Source organism: Pleurodeles waltl, chromosome 6 (genome assembly GCF_031143425.1).
Source record: "Pleurodeles waltl isolate 20211129_DDA chromosome 6, aPleWal1.hap1.20221129, whole genome shotgun sequence".
NCBI classification, from domain to species: Eukaryota; Metazoa; Chordata; class Amphibia; order Caudata; family Salamandridae; genus Pleurodeles; species Pleurodeles waltl.
In genome coordinates, this window is record NC_090445.1 from 25,485,053 (window position 1) to 25,511,429 (window position 26,377).

General features: G+C 48.2%; 1 protein-coding gene across 6 annotated transcripts in view; it reads left to right on the top strand.

Moving 5' to 3' along the window:
- Positions 1–26,377, top strand: part of PRRC2B (proline rich coiled-coil 2B) — a 635,269-nt gene that overhangs the window by 128,196 nt on the left and 480,696 nt on the right. The window lies entirely within an intron of this gene.

The window sequence follows — 26,377 nt, forward strand, 5'->3', positions numbered from 1 at the left end:
CCATTGCATGGGCACTATTTATAGCAAACAACGCCATCCTCACCCTCTGCGGGGAAAACAATCTAAGATGGAGTCGACGCCCATGCGCAATGGAGCCGAAGAGGGAGGAGTCCTTCGGTCCCGTGACCAAAAAAGACTTCTTTGAAGAAAAACAACTTGTAATACTCCGAGCCCAACACCAGGCAGCGGACTGTGCGAAACATGTGAATCTGCAGCGACTAATGCCACGAACAGATGTACACTGGGTAAGTGACATTTTCAATATATATATATATATATATATATATATATATATATATATATATATATATATATATATATATATATATATGTATATGTATATATATATGTATATATATATGTTCGATGGCATGTGTAGCTGCAGATACACATGCTTTGCACACCCCGCCATCTAGTGTTGCGCTCGGAGTGTTACAAGTTGTTTTTCTTCGAAGAAGTCTTTTAGAGTCACAAGATCGAGGGACTCCTCCCCTTTCGGCTCCATTGCGCATGGGCGTCGACTCCATCTTAGATTGTTTTCTTTCCGCCATCGGGTTCGGACGTGTTCCTTTTCGCTCCGCGTTTCGGTTCGGAAAGATAGTTAGAATCTCGGAAAATTCGACTGTATTGTTTGCGTTCGGTTTCGGGTTAGTTACAACAGATCGACACCAAATTTTGAAGAGCTACGGTGGCCCTTCGGGGTTTTCGATCCCCCGTTGGGGCCTGGTCGGCCCGACCACGTGTCTCTAAAAGGCTAATGGAACGGACCCCATTCCGCTTCTGCCCCAAATGCCACAACAAGTATCCTTATACAGATCAGCATCTGGTCTGTAACTTGTGCTTGTGAAGCCTGTCGAGCGTTTCGGTCGAGGAAGACTTTAAGAGACCGAAGAGCAAGAAGACTACAGATGGCGTCGGCGCCGACAGGACAAAAACACTTGGAGGAGGAAGAAGAAACCTTCTCCATCTAGGATTTGGACTCGGACGAGGTCGATCCCGAACAGACGCCAAAAACCGTGAGTAAGACATCGACACACAAAACTCACGGAAAGACCACTAAAGCCCAGGGGACGCCACCGCCAGCAGGCCATGGCTTAACCCGAAAAATAGGTGACCGATCATCACCGAAAAAGGGCACGCATGTGTCGAAGACATCCGACTCCGGTCGAGATACCGGCACAGAGCAGACTCGACCCCGAGACAGTGGGTCAGAGCAAGTTCGGCACCGAGAGGGCGGCACCGAAACGAGTCGACACCGAGAGACCGGAACAGCGAAAAAATTTTTAAAAAGTGTTGTCGGAGCCGAAAAAGACTGCCGAAAAAGTTTCCATTCCGAAACATCCGGCCTCTGAACCGAAAAAAAGTTCCTACACTGAGGAACAGGGATTGTCCTCACAAATGCAAGGACATAGGTTCGGACAAGAACTAGAGTCGATGGAGCCAGACTACACTCAGAGAAGGCTACACATCCAAAAGGACACAGGGAAGATAAGTACTCTTCCCCCAATTAGGATGAAAAGAAGACTTGCCTTTCAAGAAAAAGACAAGCAGCCACAGGCAAAGGTGGCAAGACAAGTAACACCGCCACCATCTCCACCACGCTCAACGCACACATCACCGGTAACCACTCCACCACTGATGCAGTCCCCAACTCATACTGGAATGAGTCGGGATGATCCCGACGCATGGGATCTTTATGATGCGCCAGTATCAGATAACAGCCCAGACTGTTATCCAGCGAGACCGTCGCCACCTGAGGACAGTACAGCCTACACACAGGTGGTGTCAAGAGCAGCGGCGTTTCATAATGTCACCCTGCATGCAGAGCCTATTGAGGATGACTTTTTATTTAACACACTATCCTCCACACATAGCCAATACCAAAGTCTCCCTATGCTACCTGGAATGCTAAAACACTCCAAACAGGTGTTTCAGGAGCCTGTGAAGGGCAGGGCCATAACTCCAAGGGTGGAGAAGAAATACAAGCCACCGCCGACAGACCCTGTATACATCACGCAGCAATTAACACCAGAATCTGTGGTAGTAGGGGCAGCTCGCAAGAGAGCGAACTCACACACCTTGGGAGACGCACCACCTCCAGACAAGGAGAGTCGCAAGTTCGACGCTGCGGGGAAAAGGGTTGCAGCACAAGTGGCCAACCAATGGCGCCTTGCCAACTCACAGGCATTGCTGGCGAGATATGATAGGGCTCATTGGGACGAAATGCAACATTTCATTGAACACTTACCCAAAGAGTTCCAAAAAAGGGCACAACAGGTGGTGGAGGAAGGACAGAGTATCTCGAACAATCGGATACGCTCGGCAATGGATGCAGCAGATACAGCTTCTAGAACAGTAAATACAGCAGTGACCATAAGGAGACACGCATGGCTGCGTACATCAGGATTCAAGCCGGAAATACAACAAGCTGTGCTCCATATGCCCTTTAACGGACAGCAATTGTTTGGGCCGGAGGTGGACACTGCTATCGAAAAACTTAAAAAGGACACTGATACGGCCAAAGCCATGGGCGCACTCTACTCCCCACAGAGCAGAGGCACATTTCGTAAAACACAGTTTCGAGGGGGGTTTCGAGGACAAAGCACAGAACCCTCAACCTCACAAACAAGGCCCACTTATCAGAGCCAATATCAGCGGGGAAGTTTTCGGGGACAATATAGAGGGGGCCAATTCCAAAAGAGTAGAGGGAAGTTCCTGTAGGAAGTTGGCTCTGTATGCACTATTTCAAAGTAAGGAATAGTATGCACAGAGTCCAAGGGTTCCCCTTAGAGGTAAGATAGTGGCAAAAAGAGATAATACTAATGCTCTATTTTGTGGTAGTGTGGTCGAGCAGTAGGCTTATCCAAGGAGTAGTGTTAAGCATTTGTTGTACATACACACAGGCAATAAATGAGGAACACACACTGAGACAAATCCAGCCAATAGGTTTTGTTATAGAAAAATATATGTTCGATGGCATCTGTCGCTGTAGATACGCATGTTTTGCATAGCTCGCCATCTGGTGTTGGGCCGGAGTGTTACAAGTTGTTTTTCTTCGAAGAAGTCTTTCGAGTCACGGGACCGAGTGACTCCTCCTTTTGTCTCCATTGCGCATGGGCGTCGACTCCATCTTCGATTGTTTTTTTTCCACCATCGGGTTCGGACGTGTTCCTGTCGCTCCGAGTTTCGGAACGGAAAGATAGCTAATTTCGGAAGATTTTCGTCGGTATTGTTGCGTTCGGGATCGGCGAAGTTAGATTCAACACCGCGTCTAAGATCGAAGAGCTCCGGTGCCCTTCGGGGTAATTTTTTCGATCCCCCGTCGGGGCCTGGTCGGCCCGACCGCGTGCAGAAGAACGCAGATGGAACGGACCCCGTTCCGTTTCTGTCCCAAATGCCACAATAAATACCCCTATACAGACCAACACTTGGTCTGCAACCTGTGCCTGTCACCTGAGCACAGTGAAGACACCTGCGAGGCCTGTCGTGCGTTCCGGTCCCGAAAAACACTCCGAGACCGTCGAGCCAGAAGACTTCAGATGGCGTCTGCGCCGACAGCCCACCGGGAGTTCGAGGAACAAGAAGAGGAGGGAACCTTTTCGATCCAAGAATCGGACTCCGAAGGATTCGACGATACACAAACCGTGAGTAAGACGTCGAAAACCACTCAGAAGAAGATTTACAAGGCCCAGGGGACGCCACTGCCACCAGGCCATGGCTCGACCCATAAATTCGGTGACCGACCGTCGGCACCGAAAAAGGCCCAAACAGTGCCGAGATCGTCCGACTCCGGTCGAGACACCGGCACGCAGCCTTCTCGGGACCGAGAAAGTGCTGGAGACAAGCATCGACACCGAGATACCGGTGTAGACACGGCTCGACGCCGAGACAGCGGCACCGAAGAAGATAGACGCCGAGAGGTTTCGGCCCCGAAAAAGAAAAAAGTCACCTCGGAGCCGAAAAAAGATGCAGACAGGGTTTCGGTGCCAAAACAAACTGCAACCGACCCAGTTTCAGGCTCTTATACAGAAGAGCACTCGCTAACCTCCCAAATGCAAAAGCATAGGTTTGAGGAAGAGCTACACTCAACTGATGTAGACCATACGCAAAAGCGTATTTTCATACAGCAGGGGACAGGAAAAATAAGCACCCTTCCCCCTATTAGAAGAAAGAGAAGATTGGAGTTCCAAACTGAACAAACACCACAAACAAAAGTGGTGAAAAAAGTTACCCCACCACCCTCTCCTTCACCTGTGATTAACGTCTCACCAGCACAAACTCCATCACATTCCCCAGCTCACACCACCATGAGCCAGGGTGACCAAGATCAAGACGCATGGGACGTATACGACGCCCCAGTGTCAGATAACAGTCCGGAGGCATACCCTACGAAGCCATCTCCACCAGAGGACAGCACTGCATATTCTCAAGTGGTGGCTAGAGCAGCACAATTTCACAATGTAAGCCTCCACTTAGAGCAGGTCGAGGATGACTTTTTATTCAACACACTCTCCTCCACCCACAGCTCCTACCAAAGCCTGCCTATGCTCCCTGGTATGCTCCGGCACGCAAAAGAAATCTTTAAGGAGCCGGTCAAAAGTAGGGCAATCACACCAAGAGTGGAAAAAAAGTATAAGGCGCCTCCTACAGACCCGGCTTTCATCACTACACAGCTGCCACCAGACTCTGTCGTTGTAGGAGCAGCTAGGAAAAGGGCCAACTCCCACACATCTGGAGATGCACCACCCCCAGATAAAGAAAGCCGCAAGTTCGATGCAGCTGGTAAGAGTCGCAGCACAAGCTGCAAACCAGTGGCGCATCGCTAACTCCCAGGCACTACTTGCGCGCTATGACAGAGCCCATTGGGATGAGATGCAACATCTCATTGACCATCTGCCCAAGGACCTACAAAATAGGGCAAAACAAGTGGTTGAGGAGGGACAGACCATTTCCAACAACCAAATCCGCTCCTCCATGGACGCTGCAGATACAGCTGCACGGACAATTAATACATCTGTAACTATCAGAAGGCATGCATGGCTCCGAACGTCTGGTTTTAAACCAGAGATTCAGCAAGCAGTTCTCAATATGCCTTTTAACGAAAAAGAACTGTTCGGTCCAGAAGTGGACACAGCGATTGAGAAACTCAAAAAAGACACGGACACTGCTAAAGCCATGGGCGCACTCTACTCCCCGCAGAGCAGAGGGAATTACAGCACATTCCGTAAAACACCCTTTAGAGGGGGGTTTTGGGGTCAGAGCACACAAGCCAGCACCTCACAGGCAACACCGTCCAGTTACCAGGGACAGTACAGAGGAGGTTTTCGGGGACAATATAGAGGAGGGCAATTCCCTAGGAATAGAGGAAAATTTCAAAGCCCCAAAACCCCTACTACTAAGCAGTGACTCACATGTCACTCACCCCCCTCCACACAACACCAGTGGGGGGGAAGAATAAGTAATTATTACAAAGCATGGGAGGAAATCACTACAGACACTTGGGTTCTAGCAATTATCCAACATGGTTATTGCATAGAATTTCTACAATTCCCTCCAAACATACCACCAAAAGCACAAAATTTGACAAAACATCATTCCAATCTCCTGGAGATAGAAGTGCAGGCACTATTGCAAAAGAATGCAATCGAATTAGTGCCAAACACACAAATAAACACAGGAGTTTACTCACTGTACTTTCTGATACCAAAGAAGGACAAAACGCTGAGACCAATCCTAGACCTCAGAATAGTGAACACATTCATCAAATCAGACCACTTTCACATGGTCACACTACAAGAAGTATTACCATTGCTAAAACTACACGACTACATGACAACTTTAGACCTCAAGGACACGTATTTCCATATACCAATACACCCATCGCACAGGAAATACCTAAGGTTTGTATTCAAAGGAATACATTACCAATTCAAGGTACTGCCTTTCGGATTAACAACCGCACCAAGAATCTTTACCAAATGTCTAGCGGTAGTCGCTGCACACATCAGAAGGCAGCAAATACATGTGTTCCCATATCTAGACGACTGGCTAATCAAGGCCCATTCGTTAATAGAGTGCTCAAATCACACAAATCATATCATACAAACCCTCTTCAAACTAGGGTTCACCGTCAACTTCACGAAATCCAACATTCTGCCGTGCAAGGTACAACAATACCTAGGAGCCATAATAGACACAACAAAAGGAGTAGCCACTCCAAGTCCCCAAAGAATTCAAAATTTCAACACCATCATACAACGCATGTATCCAACACAAAAGATACAAGCAAAGATGATATTACAACTCCTAGGCATGATGTCTTCATGCATAGCCATTGTCCCAAACGCAAGACTGCACATGAGGCCCTTACAACAGTGCCTAGCATCACAGTGGTCTCAAGCACAGGGTCATCTTCTAGATCTGGTGTTAATAGACCGCCAAACTTACCTCTCGCTTCTGTGGTGGAACAACATAAATTTAAACAAAGGGCGGCCTTTCCAAGACCCAGTGCCACAATACGTAATAACAGATGCTTCCATGACAGGGTGGGGAGCACACCTCGATCAACACAGCATACAAGGACAATGGAACGTACATCAAACAAAACTGCATATAAATCACCTAGAACTTCTAGCAGTTTTTCAAGCACTAAAAGCTTTCCAACCAATAATAGTTCACAAATACATTCTCGTCAAGACAGACAACATGACAACAATGTATTATCTAAACAAGCAGGGGGGGACGCACTCCACGCAGTTAAGCCTGCTAGCACAAAACATTTGCCGTTGGGCAATTCACAACCAAATTCGCCTAATAGCACAATTTATACCAGGGATCCAAAATCAACTCGCAGACAATCTCTCTCGAGATCACCAACAGGTCCACGAATGGGAAATTCACCCCCAAATTCTGAACACCTATTTCAAACTCTGGGGAACACCTCAGACTTGTTTGCGACGAAGGAGAACGCAAAATGCCAAAACTTCGCATCCAGATATCCACACCAACAGTCCCAAGGCAATGCCCTATGGATGAACTGGTCAGGGATATTTGCTTACGCTTTTCCTCCTCTCCCTCTCCTTCCTTACCTGGTAAACAAACTCAGTCAAAACAAACTCAAACTCATATTAATAGCACCAACTTGGGCAAGGCAACCCTGGTACACAACGCTGCTAGACCTATCAGTAGTACCCTACATCAAATTGCCCAACAGGCCAGATCTGTTGACACAGCACAACCAAAAGATCAGACACCCAGATCCAGCATCGCTGAATCTAGCAATCTGGCTCCTGAAATCCTAGAATTCGGGCACTTAAAACTTACCCAAGAATGTATGGAAGTTATAAAGCAAGCCAGAAGGCCATCCACCAGGCACTGCTATGCAAGTAAATGGAAGAGGTTTGTTTGCTACTGCCATATTAATCAAATACAACCATTACACACAACTCCAGAACATGTAGTGGGTTACTTGCTTCACTTACAAAAATCTAACCTGGCTTTCTCTTCCATTAAAATACACGTTGCAGCAATATCTGCATACCTGCAGACTACCTATTCAACTTCCCTAGATAAGATACCAGTCATTAAAGCATTCATGGAGGGCCTTAGGAGAATTATACCACCAAGAACACCACCTGTTCCTTCATGGAACCTAAATGTTGTCCTAACTAGACTTATGGGTCCACCTTTTGAACCCATGCACTCCTGCGAAATACAGTTCCTAACCTGGAAGGTTGCATTTCTCATCGCCATTACTTCCCTAAGAAGAGTAAGCGAGATTCAGGCGTTTACAATACAAGAACCTTTTATACAACTACACAAGAATAAGGTCGTCCTAAGGACTAATCCTAAATTTTTGCCAAAGGTTATTTCACCGTTCCATCTAAATCAAACAGTGGAACTTCCAGTGTTCTTTCCACAGCCAGATACCGTAGCTGAAAGGGCACTACATACATTAGATGTCAAAAGAGCATTAATGTATTACATTGACAGAACAAAGAACATCAGAAAGACTAAACAACTATTTATTGTATTTCAAAAACCTCATGCAGGAAACCCAATATCAAAACAAGGTATAGCCAGATGGATAGTTAAATGCATCCAAATCTGCTACCTTAAAGCTAAACGACAGCTGCCCATTACACCAAGGGCACACTCAACCAGAAAGAAAGGTGCTTCCATGGCCTTTCTAGGAAACATCCCAATGCAAGAAATATGTAAGGCAGCCACATGGTCTACGCCTCACACATTCACCAAGCACTACTGTGTAGACGTGTTATCCGCACAACAAGCCACAGTAGGTCAAGCCGTATTAAGAACATTATTTCAAACTACTTCCACTCCTACAGGCTGAGCCACCGCTTTTGGGGAGATAACTGCTTACTAGTCTATGCAAAACATGCGTATCTACAGCGACAGATGCCATCGAACTGAAAATGTCACTTACCCAGTGTACATCTGTTCGTGGCATCAGTCGCTGTAGATTCGCATGTGCCCACCCGCCTCCCCGGGAGCCTGTAGCAGTTTGGAAGTTACCTTCAACTATTTGTATATGTATCATCGCAACCTTAAATAGGTACATACTTCGTCACTCCATTGCATGGGCACTATTACTACAATTCAACTCCTACCTCACCCTCTGCGGGGAAAAACAATCGAAGATGGAGTCGACGCCCATGCGCAATGGAGACAAAAGGAGGAGTCACGGTCCAGTGACTCGAAAGACTTCTTCGAAGAAAAACAACTTGTAACACTCCGGCCCAACACCAGATGGCGAGCTATGCAAAACATGCAAATCTACAGCGACTGATGCCACGAACAGATGTACACTGGGTAAGTGACATTTTCATTTCCTAGTTTATTTTAAGAACCACAGGTTCAAATTCTACATGTAACATCTCATTTGAAAGGCATTGCAGGTAAGTACTTTAGGAACTTTGAATCATTACATTAGCATGTATACTTTTTACATAAAACACAATAAGCAGTTTTAAAAGTAGACACTTAGTGCAATTTTCACAGTTCCTGGGGGAGGTAAGTTTTTGTTAGTTTTGTCAGGTAAGTAAATCACTTAGAAGTCTCGGGTTTGGGTCCAAGGTAGCCCACCGTTGGGGGTTCAGAGCAACCCCAAAGTTATCATACCAGCAGCTCAGGGCCGGTCAGGTGCAGAGGTCAAAGAGGTGCCCAAAACACATAGGCTATAATGGAGAGAAGGGGGTGCCCCGGTTCCAGTCTGCCAGCAGGTAAGTACCCGCGTCTTCGGAGGGCAGACCCAGGGGGGTTTTGTAGGGCACCGGGCGGGACACAAGTTCACACAAAAAGTACACCCTCAGCGGCACGGGGGCGGCCGGGTGCAGTGTAGAAACAAGCGTCTGGTTTTCAATGTAAATCAATGAGAGATCAAGGGATCTCTTCAGTGTTGCAGGCAGGCAAGGGGGGGGCTCCTCGGGGTAGCCACCACCTGGGCAAGGGAGAGTGCCTCCTGGGGGTCACTCCTGCACAGGAGTTCCGTTCCTTTCGGTGCTGGGGGCTGCGGGTGCAGAGTCTTTTCCAGCCGTCGGGAAATGGAGTTCAGGCAGTCGCGGTCAGGGGGAGCCTCGGGATTCCCTCTGCAGGTGTCGCTGTGGGGGCTCAGGGGGGACAACTTTGGTTACTCACGGACTCGAGTCGCCGGAGGGTCCTCCCTGAGTTGGTTGTTCTCCACCAGTCGAGTCTGGGTCGCCGGGTGCAGTGTTGCAAGTCTCACGCTTCTTGCGGGGAGTTGCAGGGGTCTTTAAGTCTGCTCCTTGAAACAAAGTTGCAGTTCTTTTGGAGCAGTGCCGCTGTCCTCGGGAGTTTCTTGTCTTTCTTGAAGTCGGGCAGTCCTCAGAGGATTCAGATGTCGCTGGTCCCTTGGAAAGCGTCGCTGGAGCAGGTTTCTTTGGAAGGCAGGAGACAGGCCGGTAAGTCTGGGGCCAAAGCACTTGGTGTCTTCTGTTCTTCCTCTGCAGGGGTTTTTCAGCTCAGCAGTCGTCTTCTTCTTGTAGTTTCAGGAATCTAAATTCTTAGGTTCAGGGAAGCCCTTAAATACTAAATTTAAGGGCGTGTTTAGGTCTGGGGGGGTTAGTAGCCAATGGCTACCAGCCCTGAGGGTGGGTACACCCTCTTTGTGCCTCCTCCCAAGGGGAGGGGGTCACATTCCTATCCCTATTGGGGGAATCCTCCTTCTACAAGATGGAGGATTTCTAAAAGTCAGAGTCACCTCAGCTCAGGACACCTTAGGGGCTGTCCTGACTGGCCAGTGACGACTCCTTGTTTTTCTCATTATCTCTCCTGGACTTGCCAACAAAAGTGGGGGCTGGGTCCAGGGGGGCGGGCATCTCCACTAGCTGGAGTGCCCTGGGGCATTGTAACACGAAGCTTGAGCCTTTGAAGCTCACTGCTAGGTGTTACAGTTCCTGCAGGGAGGAGGTGTGAAGCACCTCCACCCAGAGCAGGCTTTGTTTCTGTCCTCAGAGAGCACAAAGGCTCTCACCGCATGAGGTCAGAAACTCGTCTCTCAGCAGCAGGCTGGCAGAGACCAGTCAGTCCTGCACTGAACAATTGGGTAAAATACAGGGGGTATCTCTAAGATGCCCTCTGTGTGCATTTTTTAATAAATCAAACACTGGCATCAGTGTGGGTTTATTATTCTGAGAAGTTTGGTGCCAAACTTCCCAGTATTCAGTGTAGCCATTATGGAGCTGTGGAGTTCGTTTTTGACAGACTCCCAGGCCATATACTCTTATGGCTACCCTGCACTTACAATGTCTAAGGTTTTGCTTAGACACTGTAGGGGCATAGTGCTCATGCACATATGCCCTCACCTGTGGTATAGTGCACCCTGCCTTAGGGCTGTAAGGCCTGCTAGAGGGGTGACTTACCTATGCCACAGGCAGTGTGAGGTTGGCATGGCACCCTGAGGGGAGTGCCATGTCGACTTAGTCATTTTCTCCCCACCAGCACACACAAGCTGGCAAGCAGCGTGTCTGTGCTGAGTGAGGGGTCCCTAGGGTGGCATAAGATATGCTGCAGCCCTTAGAGACCTTCCCTGGCATCAGGGCCCTTGGTACCAGGGGTACCAGTTACAAGGGACTTACCTGGGTGCCAGGGTTGTGCCAATTGTGGAGACAATGGTACATTTTAGGTGAAAGAACACTGGTGCTGGGGCCTGGTTAGCAGGGTCCCAGCACACTTCTCAGTCGAGTCAGCATCAGTATCAGGCAAAAAGTGGGGGGTAACTGCAACAGGGAGCCATTTCTTTACAGTTCCAAAGTCCCAAAACTCCTCAAAACAAGCAGTGACTTCGACGTCCCAAATCCCCAACAGATAACACCTGTAGGGGGGAGACTAACCAAGTTCTACAAACATTGGGAGGAAATAACAACAGACACTTGGGTCCTAGCAATTATCCAACATGGTTATTGCATAGAATTTCTCCAATTCCCTCAAAAATGTCCCACTGAAAACACACAATATGTCAAAACAACACATGGATCTTCTAGAACTAGAAATCCAAGCGTTGTTACAAAAAGATGCAATAGAACTGGTGTAAGGAAATGCCTCCTTGGCATGGTTGCCCCCTGACTTTTTGCCTTTGCTGATGCTATGTTTACAATTGAAAGTGTGCTGAGGCCTGCTAACCAGGCCCCAGCACCAGTGTTCTTTCCCTAACCTGTACTTTTGTATCCACAATTGGCAGACCCTGGCATCCAGATAAGTCCCTTGTAACTGGTACTTCTAGTACCAAGGGCCCTGATGCCAAGGAAGGTCTCTAAGGGCTGCAGCATGTCTTATGCCACCCTAGAGACCTCTCACTCAGCACAGACACACTGCTTGCCAGCTTGTGTGTGCTAGTGAGGACAAAACGAGTAAGTCGACATGGCACTCCCCTCAGGGTGCCATGCCAGTCTCTCACTGCCTATGCAGTATAGGTAAGACACCCCTCTAGCAGGCCTTACAGCCCTAAGGCAGGGTGCACTATACCATAGGTGAGGGTACCAGTGCATGAGCATGGTACCCCTACAGTGTCTAACCAAACCCTTAGACATTGTAAGTGCAGGGTAGCCATAAGAGTATATGGTCTGGGAGTCTGTCAAACACGAACTCCACAGCACCATAATGGCTACACTGAAAACTGGGAAGTTTGGTATCAAACTTCTCAGCACAATAAATGCACACTGATGCCAGTGTACATTTTATTGTAAAATACACCACAGAGGGCACCTTAGAGGTGCCCCCTGAAACTTAACCGACTGTCTGTGTAGGCTGACTAGTTCCAGCAGCCTGCCACACCAGAGACATGTTGCTGGCCCCATGGGGAGAGTGCCTTTGTCACTCTGAGGCCAGTAACAAAGCCTGCACTGGGTGGAGATGCTAACACCTCCCCCAGGCAGGAGCTGTAACACCTGGCGGTGAGCCTCAAAGGCTCACCCCTTTGTCACAGCCCAGCAGGGCACTCCAGCTTAGTGGAGTTGCCCGCCCCCTCCGGCCACGGCCCCCACTTTTGGCGGCAAGGCTGGAGGGAACAAAGAAAGCAACAAGGAGGAGTCACTGGCCAGTCAGGACAGCCCCTAAGGTGTCCTGAGCTGAAGTGACTCTAACTTTTAGAAATCCTCCATCTTGCAGATGGAGGATTCCCCCAATAGGGTTAAGATTGTGACCCCCTCCCCTTGGGAGGAGGCGCCTTGAGACCCGCTAACGCCTTGAGACCCGCACGGGTGAGTAGCGCGCTTTATAAATGTTAATGATTTGATTTGATTTGACAAAGAGGGTGTACCCACCCTCAGGGCTAGTAGCCATTGGCTACTAACCCCCCAGACCTAAACACGCCCTTAAATTTAGTATTTAAGGGCTACCCTGAACCCTAGAAAATTAGATTCCTGCAACTACAAGAAGAAGGACTGCCTAGCTGAAAACCCCTGCAGAGGAAGACCAGAAGACGACAACTGCCTTGGCTCCAGAAACTCACCGGCCTGTCTCCTGCCTTCCAAAGATCCTGCTCCAGCGACGCCTCCCAAAGGGACCAGCGACCTCGACATCCTCTGCGGACTGCCCCTGCTTCGAAAAGACAAGAAACTGCCGAGGACAGCGGACCTGCTCCAAGAAAAGCTGCAACTTTGTTTCCAGCAGCTTTAAAGAACCCTGCAAGCTCCCCGCAAGAAGCGTGAGACTTGCAACACTGCACCCGGCGACCCCGACTCGGCTGGTGGCGATCCAACACCTCAGGAGGGACCCCAGGACTACTCTAAGACTGTGAGTACAAAAACCTGTCCCCCCTGAGCCCCCACAGCGCCGCCTGCAGAGGGAATCCCGAGGCTTCCCCTGACCGCGACTCTTTGAATCCTAAGTCCCGACACCTGGGAGAGACCCTGCACCCGCAGCCCCCAGCACCTGAAGGACCGGACTTTCACTGGAGGAGTGACCCCCAGGAGTCCCTCTCCCTTGACCAAGTGGAGGTTTCCCCGAGGAACCCCCCCCTTGCCTGCCTGCAGCGCTGAAGAGATCCCTAAATCTCCCATTGACTTCCATTACAAACCCGACGCTTGTTTCTACACTGCACCCGGCCGCCCCCGCGCTGCTGAGGGTGAAATTTCTGTGTGGGCTTGTGTCCCCCCCGGTGCCCTACAAAACCCCCCTGGTCTGCCCTCCGAAGACGCGGGTACTTACCTGCAAGCAGACCGGAACCGGGGCACCCCCTTCTCTCCATTCTAGCCTATGTGTTTTGGGCACCACTTTGAACTCTGCACCTGACCGGCCCTGAGCTGCTGGTGTGGTGACTTTGGGGTTGCTCTGAACCCCCAACGGTGGGCTACCTTGGACCAAGAACTAAGCCCTGTAAGTGTCTTACTTACCTGGTTAACCTAACAAATACTTACCTCCCCTAGGAACTGTGAAAATTGCACTAAGTGTCCACTTTTAAAACAGCTATTTGTGAATAATTTCAAAAGTATACATGCAATTTTGATGATTTGAAGTTCCTAAAGTACTTACCTGCAATACCTTTCGAATGAGATATTACATGTAGAATTTGAACCTGTGGTTCTTAAAATAAACTAAGAAAAGATATTTTTCTGTGTAAAAACCTATTGGCTGGATTTGTCTCGGAGTGTGTGTACCTCATTTATTGTCTATGTGTATGTACAACAAATGCTTAACACTACTCCTTGGATAAGCCTACTGCTCGACCACACTACCACAAAATAGAGCATTAGTATTATCTCTTTTTGCCACTATCTTACCTCTAAGGGGAACCCTTGGACTCTGTGCATGCTATTCCTTACTTTGAAGTAGCACATACAGAGCCAACTTCCTACAACTGGTACCAATTCATCAGAGAGGAACAGGAGTTTACTCGCTGTACTTTCTCATACCCAAAAAGAACAAAACTCTAAGACCTATATTAGATCTCAGAACATTAAATACCTACATCAAATCAGATCACTTACACATGGTGACATTACAGGACGTAATCCCATTGCTCAAACAACAAGACTACATGACAACACTAGACCTAAAGGATGCATACTTCCATATATCGATACATCCTTCACACAAAGTACTTACGGTTTGTATTCCAAGGGGTACATTACCAATTCAAAGTGTTGCCATTCGGAATAACCACTGCGCCAAGAGTTTTTACAAAATGCCTGGCAGTAATGGCTGCACATATCAGGAGGCAGCAAATACATGTGTTCCCGTACCTAGACGATTGGTTAATCAAAACCAACACGCAAGAACGGTGCTCACAACACACAAAGTATGTCATAGAAACCCTCCACCAACTAGGTTTCTCACTCAACTACAACAAGTCACACCTTCAGCCGTGTCAAACACAGCAATACTTAGGAGCGACAATCAACGCAACAAAAGGGATTGCCACTCCAAGTCCACAAAGGGTACAGGCATTTCACAATGTAGTACAGGCCATGCACCCAAAACAAAATATACAAGTCAAGATGGTGATGAAACTACGAGGCATGATGTCCTCATGCATAATCATTGTCCCAAACGCAAGATTGCACATGCGGCCCTTACAACAGTGCCTAGCATCACAATGGTCACAGGCACAGGGTCAACTTCTAGATCTAGTGTTGATAGACCGCCAAACATACACCTCGCTTCAATGGTGGAACAATATAAATTTAAACCAAGGGCGGCCTTTTCAAGACCCCGTGCCTCAATACGTAATAACAGATGCCTCCATGATAGGGTGGGGAGCACACCTCAATCAACACATGTAAGGAAATGCCTCCTTGGCATGGTTGCCCCCTGACTTTTTGCCTTTGCTGATGCTATGTTTACAATTGAAAGTGTGCTGAGGCCTGCTAACCAGGCCCCAGCACCAGTGTTCTTTCCCTAACCTGTACTTTTGTATCCACAATTGGCAGACCTTGGCATCCAGATAAGTCCCTTGTAACTGGTACTTCTAGTACCAAGGGCCCTGATGCCAAGGAAGGTCTCTAAGGGCTGCAGCATGTCTTATGCCACCCTGGAGACCTCTCACTCAGCACAGACACACTGCTTGCCAGCTTGTGTGTGCTAGTGAGGACAAAACGAGTAAGTCGACATGGCACTCCCCTCAGGGTGCCATGCCAGCCTCTCACTGCCTATGCAGTATAGGTAAGACACCCCTCTAGCAGGCCTTACAGCCCTAAGGCAGGGTGCACTATACCATAGGTGAGGGTACCAGTGCATGAGCACTGTACCCCTACAATGTCTAAGCAAAACCTTAGACATTGTAAGTGCAGGGTAGCCATAAGAGTATATGGTCTGGGAGTCTGTTTTACACGAACTCCACAGCACCATAATGGCTACACTGAAAACTGGGAAGTTTGGTATCAAACTTCTCAGCACAATAAATGCACACTGATGCCAGTGTACATTATATTGCAAAATACACCCCAGAGGGCACCTTAGAGGTGCCCCCTGAAACTTAACCGACTGTCTGTGTAGGCTGACTAGTTCCAGCAGCCTGCCACACTAGACATGTTGCTGGCCCCATGGGGAGAGTGCCTTTGTCACTCTGAGGCCAGTAACAAAGCCTGCACTGGGTGGAGATGCTAACACCTCCCCCAGGCAGGAGCTGTAACACCTGGCGGTGAGCCTCAAAGGCTCACCCCTTTGTCACAGCACCGCAGGACACTCCAGCTAGTGGAGTTGCCCGCCCCCTCCGGCCCCGGCCCCCACTTTTGGCGGCAAGGCCGGAGAAAATAATGAGAATAACAAGGAGGAGTCACTGGCCAGTCAGGACAGCCCCTAAGGTGTCCTGAGCTGAGGTGACTCTAACTTTTAGAAATCCTCCATCTTGCAGATGGAGGATTCCCCCAATAGGGTTAGGATTGTGACCCCCTCCCCTTGGGAGGAGGCACAAAGAGGGTGTACCCATCCTCAGGGCTAGTAGCCATTGGCTACTAACCCCCCAGACCTAAACACGCCCTTAAATTTAGTATTTAAGGGCTACCCTGAACCCTAGAAAATTAGATTCCTGCAACTACAAGAAGGACTGCCTAGCTGAAAACCCCTGCAGAGGAAGACCAGAAGACAACAACTGCCTTGGCTCCAGAAACTCACCGGCCTGTCTCCTGCCTTCCAAAGAACTCTGCTCCAGCGACGCCTTCCAAAGGGACCAGCGACCTCTGCATCCTCTGAGGACTGCCCTGCTTCGACGACGACAAACTCCCGAGGACAGCGGACCTGCTCCAAAAAGACTGCAACTTTATCCAAAGGAGCAGCTTTAAAGAACCCTGCAATCTCCCCGCAAGAAGCGTGAGACTTGCAACACTGCACCCGGCGACCCCGACTCGGCTGGTGGAGAACCAACACCTCAGGGAGGACCCCCGGACTACTCTACGACTGTGAGTACCAAAACCTGTCCCCCCTGAGCCCCCACAGCGCCGCCTGCAGAGGGAATCCCGAGGCTTCCCCTGACCGCGACTCTCTGAAACCTAAGTCCCGACGCCTGGAAAAGACCCTGCAGCCCCCAGGACCTGAAGGACCGGACTTTCACTGCAGAAGTGACCCCCAGGAGTCCCTCTCCCTTGCCCAAGTGGAGGTTTCCCCGAGGAAGCCCCCCCTTGCCTGCCTGCAGCGCTGAAGAGATCCCTTGATCTCCCATTGACTTACATTGCGAACCCGACGCTTGTTCTAACACTGCACCCGGCCGCCCCCGCGCCGCTGAGGGTGAAATTTCTGTGTGGGCTTGTGTCCCCCCCGGTGCCCTACAAAACCCCCCTGGTCTGCCCTCCGAAGACGCGGGTACTTACCTGCAAGCAGACCGGAACCGGGGCACCCCCTTCTCTCCATTATAGCCTATGCGTTTTGGGCACCACTTTGAACTCTGCACCTGACCGGCCCTGAGCTGCTGGTGTGGTAACTTTGGGGTTGCTCTGAACCCCCAACGGTGGGCTACCTTGGACCAAGAACTGAACCCTGTAAGTGTCTTACTTACCTGGTAAAACTAACAAAAACTTACCTCCCCCAGGAACTGTGAAAATTGCACTAAGTGTCCACTTTTGAAATAGCTATTTGTGAATAACTTGAAAAGTATACATGCAATTGAAATGATTCAAAGTTCCTAATGTACTTACCTGCAATACCTTTCAAACAAGATATTACATGTTAAATTTGAACCTGTGGTTCTTAAAATAAACTAAGAAAAGATATTTTTCTATAACGAAACCTATTGGCTGGATTTGTCTCTGAGTGTGTGTACCTCATTTATTGTCTATGTGTATGTACAACAAATGCTTAACACTACTCCTTGGATAAGCCTACTGCTCGACCACACTACCACAAAATAGAGCATTAGTATTATCTCTTTTTACCACTATTTTACCTCTAAGGGGAACCCTTGGACTCTGTGCATGCTATTCCTTACTTTGAAATAGCACATACAGAGTCAACTTCCTACAACACAGCATCCAAGGAAAATGGGACAATCAGCAAAGACAGTTTCACATAAATCACTTAGAACTACTGGCAGTATTTCTAGCGTTGAAGGCATTTCAACCCATAATAAGCCACAAACACATTCTTGTCAAAACAGACAACATGACAACAATGTATTATCTGAACAAACAGGGAGAAACGCACTCGATACAGTTGTCTTCTGGCACAGAGAATATGGCATTGGGCGATTCACAACCACATTCGTCTAATAGCACAGTTTATTCCAGGGATTCAGAATCAGTTAGCAGACAATCTCTCTCGGGATCACCAACAAATCCACGAATGGGAGATTCACCCCCAAATACTAAACACTTACTTCCAAAGATGGGGAACACCACAAATAGACCTATTTGCAACAAAAGAAAACGCAAAATGCCAAAACTTCGCATCCAGGTACCCACAAGATCAATCTCAGGGCAATGCGTTATGGATGAGCTGGTCAGGCATATTTGCATACGCTTTTCCCCCTCTCCCACTCCTTCCGTATCTAGTAAACAAATTGAGTCAAAACAAACTCAAACTCATACTAATAGCACCAACCTGGTCAAGACAACCTTGGTACACAACACTACTAGACCTCTCAGTAGTGCCTCATATCAAGCTTCCAAACAGACCAGATCTGTTAACTCAACACAAACAACAGATCAGGCATCCAAATCCAGCATCACTGAATCTAGCAATTTGGCTCCTGAAGTCCTAGAATCCGGACATCTAGACCTTACACAGGAATGTATGGAGGTTGTAGGAAGTTGGCTCTGTATGTGCTATTTCAAAGTAAGGAATAGCATGCACAGAGTCCAAGGGTTCCCCTTAGAGGTAAAATAGTGGTAAAAATAGATAATACTAATGCTCTATTTTGTGGTAGTGTGGTCGAGCAGTAGGCTTATCCAAGGAGTAGTGTTAAGCATTTGTTGTACATACACATAGACAATAAATGAGGTACACACACTCAGAGACAAATCCAGCCAATAGGTTTTGTTATAGAAAAATATCTTTTCTTAGTTTATTTTAAGAACCACAGGTTCAAATTTAACATGTAATATCTTGTTTGAAAGGTATTGCAGGTAAGTACATTAGGAACTTTGAATCATTTCAATTGCATGTATACTTTTCAAGTTATTCACAAATAGCTACTTTAAAAGTGGACACTTAGTGCAATTTTCACAGTTCCTGGGGGAGGTAAGTTTTTGTTAGTTTTACCAGGTAAGTAAGACACCTACAGGGTTCAGCTCTTGGTCCAAGGTAGCCCACCGTTGGGGGTTCAGAGCAGCCCCAAAGTTACCACACCAGCAGCTCAGGGCCAGTCAGGTGCAGAGTTCAAAGTGGTGCCCAAAACGCATAGGCTATAATGGAGAGAAGGGGGTGCCCCGGTTCCGGTCTGCTTGCAGGTAAGTACCCGCGTCTTCGGAGGGCAGACCATGGGGGTTTTGTAGGGCACCGGGGGGGACACAAGCCCACACAGAAATTTCACCCTCAGCGGCGCGGGGGCGGCCGGGTGCAGTGTTAGAACAAGCGTCGGGTTCGCAATGTAAGTCAATGAGAGATCAAGGGATCTCTTCAGCGCTGCAGGCAGGCAAGGGGGGGCTTCCTCGGGGAAACCTCCACTTGGGCAAGGGAGAGGGACTCCTGGGGGTCACTTCTGCAGTGAAAGTCCGGTCCTTCAGGTCCTGGGGGCTGCGGGTGCAGGGTCTTTTCCAGGCGTCGGGACTTAGGTTTCAGAGAGTCGCGGTCAGGGGAAGCCTCGGGATTCCCTCTGCAGGTGGCGCTGTGGGGGCTCAGGGGGGACAGGTTTTGGTACTCACAGTCGTAGAGTAGTCCGGGGGTCCTCCCTGAGGTGTTGGTTCTCCACCAGCCGAGTCGGGGTCGCCGGGTGCAGTGTTGCAAGTCTCACGCTTCTTGCGGGGAGATTGCAGGGTTCTTTAAAGCTGCTTCTTGAAACAAAGTTGCAGTCTTTTTGGAGCAGGTCCGCTGTCCTCGGGAGTTTCTTGTCGTCGAAGCAGGGCAGTCCTCAGAGGATTCAGAGGTCGCTGGTCCCTTTGGAAGGCGTCGCTGGAGCAGAGTTCTTTGGAAGGCAGGAGACAGGCCGGTGAGTTTCTGGAGCCAAGGCAGTTGTTGTCTTCTGGTCTTCCTCTGCAGGGGTTTTCAGCTAGGCAGTCCTCCTTCTTGTTGTCGCAGGAATCTAATTTTCTAGGGTTCAGGGTAGCCCTTAAATACTAAATTTAAGGGCGTGTTTAGGTCTGGGGGGTTAGTAGCCAATGGGTACTAGCCCTGAGGGTGGGTACACCCTCTTTGTGCCTCCTCCCAAGGGGAGGGGGTCACAATCCTAACCCTATTGGGGGAATCCTCCATCTGCAAGATGGAGGATTTCTAAAAGTTAGTCACCTCAGCTCAGGACACCTTAGGGGCTGTCCTGACTGGCCAGTGACTCCTCCTTGTTATTCTCATTATTTTCTCCGGCCTTGCCGCCAAAAGTGGGGGCCGGGGCCGGAGGGGGCGGGCAACTCCACTAGCTGGAGTGTCCTGCGGTGCTGTGACAAAGGGGTGAGCCTTTGAGGCTCACCGCCAGGTGTTACAGCTCCTGCCTGGGGGAGGTGTTAGCATCTCCAACCAGTGCAGGCTTTGTTACTGGCCTCAGAGTGACAAAGGCACTCTCCCCATGGGGCCAGCAACATGTCTCTAGTGTGGCAGGCTGCTGGAACTAGTCAGCCTACACAGATAGTCGGTTAAGTTTCAGGGGGCACCTCTAAGGTGCCCTCTGGGGTGTATTTTGCAATAAAATGTACACTGGCATCAGTGTGCATTTATTGTGCTGAGAAGTTTGATACCAAACTTCCCAGTTTTCAGTGTAGCCATTATGGTGCTGTGGAGTTCGTGTAAAACAGACTCCCCGACCATATACTCTTATGGCTACCCTGCACTTACAATGTCTAAGGTTTTGCTTAGACACTGTAGGGGTACAGTGCTCATGCACTGGTACCCTCACCTATGGTATAGTGCACCCTGCCTTAGGGCTGTAAGGCCTGCTAGAGGGGTGTCTTACCTATACTGCATAGGCAGTGAGAGGCTGGCATGGCACCCTGAGGGGAGTGCCATGTCGACTTACTCGTTTTGTCCTCACTAGCACACACAAGCTGGCAAGCAGTGTGTCTGTGCTGAGTGAGAGGTCTCCAGGGTGGCATAAGACATGCTGCAGCCCTTAGAGACCTTCCTTGGCATCAGGGCCCTTGGTACTAGAAGTACCAGTTACAAGGCACTTATCTGGATGCCAGGGTCTGCCAATTGTGGATACAAAAGTACAGGTTAGGGAAAGAACACTGGTGCTGGGGCCTGGTTAGCAGGCCTCAGCACACTTTCAATTGTAAACATAGCATCAGCAAAGGCAAAAAGTCAGGGGGCAACCATGCCAAGGAGGCATTTCCTTACAGAGGTCATAAAACAAGCAAGGACCAACCACAAGACATTGCTATGCAAATAAGTGGAAAAGATTTGTTTATTATTGCCATAATAATCAAATTCAACCATTACACGCATCTGCTAAAGACATCGTAAGCTACTTACTGCATTTACAAAGGTCAAAGCTAGCTTTTTCATCCATTAAAATACATCTTACCGCAATTTCAGCTTATCTGCAAATTACGCACTCAACTTCATTATTTAGGATCCCAGTCATAAAAGCATTTATGGAGGGCCTAAAGAGAATTATTCCAAGAACGCCACCAGTTCCTTCGTGGAACCTTAACATTGTCTTAACACGACTCATGGGCCCACCTTTTGAACCCATGCACTCATGTGAGATACAATATTTAACATGGAAAGTAGCGTTTCTCATTGCCATCACATCTCTAAGAAGAGTAAGTGAAATACAGGCATTTTTCCATACAAGAACTCTTTATTCCGATACACAAGCATAAAGTAGTTTTACGAACTAACCCAAAGTTCTTACCAAAAGTCATATCACCGTTTCACTTAAATCAAACAGTAGAACTACCAGTGTTTTTTCCAGAACCAGATTCTGTAGCTGAAAGAGCACTACATACATTAGACATCAAAAGAGCTTTAATGTACTACATTGATAGAACAAAACAAATAAGAAAAACAAAACAACTGTTCATTGCTTTTCAAAAACCTCATACAGGGAATCCAATATCCAAACAAGGCATTGCCAGATGGATAGTTAAATGTATTCAAACCTGTTATCTCAAAGCTAAAAGAGAACTGCCTATAACACCAAAGGCACATTCAACTAGGAAGAAAGGTGCTACTATGGCCTTTCTAGGGAACATTCCTATGACTGAAATATGTAAGGCAGCCACATGGTCTATGCCTCATACATTCACCAAACATTACTGCGTGGATGTGTTAACACAACAAGCCACAGTAGGACAAGCAGTACTACGAACTTTATTTCAAACAACTTCAACTCCTACAGGCTGAGCCACCGCTTTTGGGGAGATAACTGCTTACTAGTCTATGCAAAGCATGTGTATCTGCAGCTACACATGCCATTGAACGGAAAATGTCACTTACCCAGTGTACATCTGTTCGTGGCATGAGAAGCTGCAGATTCACATGCGCCCACCGCCTCCCCGGGAGCCTGTAGCCGTTTCGAAGTTGATCTTGAACATTTGTAAATTTGTAAATATATCACTTTAAACACCATTATGTACATACATATTTACTCCACTGCATGGGCACTATTACTATAATACACAACTCCTACCTCACCCTCTGCGGGGAAAACAATCTAAGATGGAGTCGACGCCCATGCGCAATGCAGCCGAAAGGGGAGGAGTCCCTCGATCTCGTGACTCGAAAAGACTTCTTCAAAGAAAAACAACTTGTAACACTCCGAGCCCAACACTAGATGGCGGGATGTGCAAAGCATGTGAATCTGCAGCGTCTCATGCCACGAACAGATGTACACTGGGTAAGTGACATTTTCCATATTGTGCACTACTCATCCTCAAAATGATACAAGAGCACACCCCCTTCAGCTTTTGGTTGCATTCCACTCCCTATGAGTCATGCCCTGCCCGATTTGTGGTGACAAAACACCCAGTCACTTGTGGCTACACATGCTATTTGTGTATTATGTTACTGCTAGATGCTTGGTTAAGGACCAGATATGTATGCAAACAAACAGTGAAAGTAGAAATTGTGCCCGCTCCCTTTGACCACTGCCTGGGACTACTTCATTTGACTCACTTACACTTGTGCTGGGAAGTGATTAAGGGGGTTCAGTGACAAGTAAAGCAATACTTAAAGAAGCCTTGAAAACCAGCATCCAAGGAGTCTTCATCATGAATAGACCGATATTCTTCAATCCATATGTACTAAGCTGCAAGCTTTAGAGGGCTTTGAGGACTATTTTGAATTAAGTGAAGGTTCAGTGACAAGTAAAGCAATACTTAAAGAAGCCTTGAAAACCAGCATCCAAGGAGTCTTCATCATGAATAGACCGATATTCTTCAATCCATATGTACTAAGCTGCAAGCTTTAGAGGGAACTTTAAAATCCTGGAAGATAACTGTTCTAGACCATCGACTCCGAGCAAAGATACTCACAGCGCTATTTGTTTCAAGAGGAGTCAGATCTCGAAATTAAATAGTTGGGCAAACACTCTCTGGAAAACAAACTTTGTGAGGATGTGTGACCCAGCTGCTCATTAACTAGGCTGTTGCCACCCAGGTGGGCATCCAGAAATGTATTAGAACTTGGTAGTCCTGATGGTACACACTACAGGACTACACCTAAAAATATTGATGTTTTCTGTTATGCCTATGCCGACCTATATTCTGCAACATAGACCTTGCCAAGGAAAGGATTGATGAATCTTTCCAAAGACACTTTGGCCTGGCTGGAATCTCGTGAATGAGTCAAGCATAATAAAACTGAAATCGAACGGCAAATCCCCAGGTGCAGGTGAGCTGACCACATAATTTTATAAGGAATATTCTGACATGTTGGCTCTATATCTGTTAAAAGTTCGCAGAGAGGATAGAGGTTAGACACCTTCCCAAACACTACAACATGCTGTTACTACTGTGCTTTTGAAACCAGGGAAGCCCTCAAAAACTTCATCTTAAACACCATTGTCATTAATAAATGCAGGCACCAAAATCCTTCCAAAAGTAATTGCAAATTGATTGCTACCTTGTATGAAAGGTCTACTGTACTATTTCTAGGCAGCACAATCAAAAAATGCTTTCAGTTGGTATCACTTGAAATATGTGACACTGCATTTTAAGATTCAGGAAGATATGGTGGAGAAGATTCCCCCTAGGTGCAGTTTTGATTAAACCTATTCGTAAACCGAAAATGCAGTTTCTCGGTGTGGAATCGTCTGTACATGCATGGCATAATGTAGCCCCTCTAATATGATCAGGTGAGATATATCCTATAGTTCTTATTTAATAACACTTCTGTCATACCTTGGAGCTGGCCTTATTCTGTACCCCTCTATCAGTTGCGTCTCACCCTAACTCAAACCAACAACGTGCACATCTGAACATTATAAAAATGGGAGACCTTTTATATAGCAGATACATTTTACATTGAAGTCATTTGAGGAGGAGAGAGGGGGCATTAATCGCCACTGAGCTTATTTTATATATATCTTTTAGTGTAGGAAGCTGGGCTGGTGTATGGTGGGTACCTAAGGTATACACCTTATACCAGGTCTAGGTATCCCCTCTTAGTGAAGTGTAGGCAGCGCCAAGAAGCTAGCTCCCCCTCCCCAAACACTCCCCCACGCCTGCCACCACCCACACACTTTTGCGTGATATTGATGCGGACTTGACTGTGTGTGTGCGCTGGGATCCTGCTAACCAGGCCCCTGCACCAGTGTTCTTTCCCTAAAAATATACCATCGTCTCCACAATTGCCACACCTCTGGCACACTGATAAGTCCCTTGTAAAAGGTACCGGTGGCACCAAGGGTCCTGTGACCAGGGAGTGTCCCCAAGAGCTGCAGCATGTTTTATGCTACCCTAAGGGATCTCTCACCAAACACATGCACACTGCCATTGCAGATAGTGTTTTTTGGTGGGGAGAAAAAGGCAAAGTCGACATGGCATCCCTCTCAGGGTGCCATTCCCACAGAACAAAGTCATCCCTCTAGCAGGCCTTACAGCCCTAAGGCAGGGTGCACTATACCACAGGTGAGGGCATAGCTGCATGAGCAATATGCCCCAACAGAGTATAAGTCCATTCTTAGACAGTGTAAGTTCAGTGTGGCCATATTAAGTATATGGTCTGGGAGTTGTCATTACGAACTCCACAGTTCCATAATGGCTTCACTGAATACTGGGAAGTTTGGTATCCAACTTCTCAGCACAATAAACCCACACTGATGCCAGTTTCGGATTTATTCTAAAAAGCACACAGAGGACATCTTAGAGATGTACCCTGCATTTTACCCAACCCTTTGGTGTAGGACTGACTGGTCTGTGCCAGCCTGCCACTAGCAGCCACGTTTCTGACCCCACGGGGCGAGAACCTTTGTGCTCTGAGGTTAGAAACAAAGCCTGCTCTGGGTGGAGGTGCTTCACACCTCTCCCATCCCCCCCCCCCCCCCTTTTGCAGGAACTATAACGCCTGGCAGTGAGCCGCAAAGGCTCAAGCCTGGTGTTACACTGCCCCAGGGCACTCCATCTAGTGGAGATGCCCCCCTCCCAGACAGGCCCCCACTTTTGGCTGCAAGTCAGGAGGGATAATGAGAAAAACAAGGAGTCACCCCTCCAGCCAGGTCCACTCTTAAAGTGACCAGAGCTGAAGTGACCCCCTTCTTGAGAAATCCTCCATCTTGCTTTGGAGGATTAGGACCAATAGGGTTAGGGGCGTACTCCCCTCCCCAGAGGGAGTGGTCGCAAGGAGGGTGTAGCCACACTCAGGGACAGTAGCCATTAGCTACTGCCTCTAACCCTAACATATCTCCAAATTTAGTATTTAGGGGTGATCCTGAACCCAGCTCTTCAGATTTCCGACGACCTCACAAGGACTGATTAGCTGCAAAACCCGCAGAGAAGAGGAGACGACAGCTGACTTGGTCCCAGCCCTACAGGCCTGTCTCCTGCTTCAAAGGCCCTTCAACTGAAAAGCGACAAGTTCTACAGGACCAGCGATTCCTGAAAAGCCTCCAGGCGACTGCATGCAACACTGAGGACCAAGAACTCCTGTTGGCAGCGGCTCTGCCCAACCAAAAGAAAAGACAATCAACTTTAAAGGGACTCCCTCCTCACTCCAGAAGCGTGAGTCCCCACTACTCTGCACCTGACGCCCCCAGCCCGTGTCCAGAGGAACCAACTATCCAGAGAGGACGACTCATGATGTCCACCCCGGGCTGACCTCTGCAGACGACAACACCTGCAGAGGGAGTCCCGAGCTGACCGCCACTGCCTGGGATGGATAT